Consider the following 2,982-nt stretch of genomic DNA (forward strand, 5'->3'; position numbering starts at 1 on the left):
TAAAACTGTGCAAACATTACGACAATCGGACGAAAAAATGTCTGATTTTTTCGGAAGAGTTACCACGCAAACGTAAGGAAAAAGTTTTTACATAAATTCACCATAAATCGAAATATTGTGCTAGAGACTTCCAATTTGTTGTAAAATGAAGAGAAATGATTAAATATTACTAGAATATAAGAGTTTTAGCTTGCAATTGTGTTTTTCGACCATTTCGGTAGAGTCAAAGTTGACCGAAGGTTGAAATTTTGGCACTTATCGTTATCTATATGAAAATATTTCAAAACTGATAAAAACTTCAACCATGGGTTGTTTTTTGTTGTATTCTACGTGAAATTACGCACATTTTCATATATAAAACTCTTATGTAACGGCAAATATAAAATGGTGCAAAAATTATGTCAAAGTGATGAAATAATTTCTGAGATGTGTCGCCAATGCTTTTTAGTGTGAGAAGAAAGAAATTCGTGCTTGCGCGCCTGGGTAATGATTGTAAACAAAACAACAGCTTGATCCATGAACTCCCAGCATCCCTCAAAGTGCATGATTCAAAAGTTTTTGCCAAGTAGGCCTATAACTATTTTTCCTCAAATTTAAAATAAAAACTTTTTTGCGGTGACGTTTCATACGTCCAATCGGCGTTTAAGGGTTAAAGACAATTTGACATCATTGGAAATAGGAAGGGTTAAGAGTGCTATAAATAAGTATTAAAACATTCCATTTCATAAGAAGAGTCAATGATGTAAATTTTCTTCTAAGTTTTGCATCATTTTTCAGATAGGACAGAACACAAAGAAGGCACAAGACCATCAAAGGCCTTTTGCTGCCATGAAAATTTTCCCTTTTGGTAAAACCAAAAATTCTACAAAGGGGTAGAGGGTCAGTAAAGAACACAATCTTTGAAATACAGAGATTACAATGAAAATTTTTTCCCACAAGTCAACTCCAATGGGACCGAGAGTTTCAAACTCAAAACCTTTGGAAAATAAGAAATATGAAAAATAAAATCATGTGCTTAACCATAAAGGAAGTAGCAGACCTTCCCCTAAAGGAAGAAAGATTTTAAGTCAGGAAAAATTTCATTTCTTAAAAACAGATAACTGCCCACAATTACAATCAAGAAATTTCTCCAGACTTTTAAAAACTCTATATTAGAGTAAACTGCAAAACAGGTTAGTTTGCAAATGTGCGTAAGATTCAGCTAGACACATTTCATGAGGTCTGAGCAATTAGTCTTGATTAGTGGTTTAGAAGGTAGGAAGTCAACATACAGTGGTCTAATATGACCAAATTAATCTTACAATAATTAATTTGTAAGAAACAGTTTTATCAAAATGAAAGTTCTTCGTAAAACCCCAGGAATTGCCCATAAATTTTGTGAAGGTCTAACGGATCAAGTAACATGTTAAGGAAGTTACAAGTCGTGGACTGAGGCTATAGAAACTTATAGGGGTTCATTTAAGAAGTCCAAGAACCAAAGAGAGTACACAAAGGCATTTTCAATGCACAGGAATGAGAAATTCTGGGAAGCTACATTGCTAAAAGACATGAAACTGAAATATGAAGATGGAAATAGAACCAAGTTTTTTTAAATTAAATTTTTCATCTATACATAAACCTAAAGTCTTTATATGGGAATATTGGCTGATCATGCTTTGCTAAAAGAATACTATTATGTTGAAATAAAGGGAACAATTACTCGAGTGAAGCAAGACTGACTACAGTAAACGACATTCTAAGCAAAGATTCTCTTACCTGTCAATATTTATCCAAAATTTTTCGTAGTGACCTGTCTGTTATCACAAGATGTACTTGAGGTCCATTTTCTGTTGTTTTATCAAGAAGGCAGAAGTCTGATCCTACATTGATAGTGATAACACACTGCGTCAAACCATGCATAAAATCCTCCTCATAACGGTGATCGAGGATGAAGCAGAGATAGCAATTAATATTATTAATAATAATAAATACTTTAACTAGATTACTTATTACACATTCTTACCTCAACTAGAGTTGGCATGAAAGGTTTGTTCTTAATGAACATATTACAACTTATTAAAATATCGCTACTCTAAAATACTTAAATAACTGGATAAACTGAAAATGTTGAAGATTCTGACAAAACTTCTTTCAAGGATCTGTTTCTGATACCTTATGCATGTTGATTGAAAGCTGACAATCACTTAAAATATGTTTGATTGTCAGTGTTGTCCTAGTACATTCTCTCCATTCAAGGACTGATTCACATGGGTTAGTGAACAAGGGCCCATGGGTATGACAATTGTGACCAATTTGAGTGTCATTCTTTCTGGAACAAACACACCATATTCTGACAGTTGATTTTATATTTTAATTTGTTATTTTTAGATTTACTTTTCCACAACACCTGTCATTTAGTGAAGATGGATTCCAGATATAATACAAAATATTGACAGCAGCAAGTATATGTAGTGTAGTCATAGTGATTGCAACTCTGGCAGCTTTGTAGGCACCTTCATTTCCTTTAATGGCTTCATGTGCAAGGATCTAACATATTTCAGCATCTATATTGGCCCCATACACTTTGTAAAATTGTAGAATCAAAATTATCACCTTTATTTCTTTCACCAAAGGGGTGTTTATGAGAATAATCTGGCAAAGAGTAGTGTGATAATGACTAGCTACTGAATATTTGTAGCAAAGTCAAGTGTGTTGATTCTCATCAAACAGTAAAACCATAATCAGTGAGAAGGCTGTTTAAAGCTCAATTAGGAGAGTGACAAATCTTTCCACTTCCCTTCTCTTACTTATGATTCTGCTGTTAAAACTAAGCCCTTGCATATTGCAGCTTGAAGGGCGTTCTTTCCGCATGCTACCTTCAGTGGATTCAAGGCTGATCACTGATGAACACCAACATATCTCCACATTCTTCAGATACACTATCTTTATTCCAACTCTCCATGCATGTTTACATTAGTTGTAAGAATGAATTAATTTTATGAC

This window comes from Macrobrachium nipponense, chromosome 34, assembly GCF_015104395.2.
Source record: "Macrobrachium nipponense isolate FS-2020 chromosome 34, ASM1510439v2, whole genome shotgun sequence".
NCBI lineage: Eukaryota > Metazoa > Arthropoda > Malacostraca > Decapoda > Palaemonidae > Macrobrachium > Macrobrachium nipponense.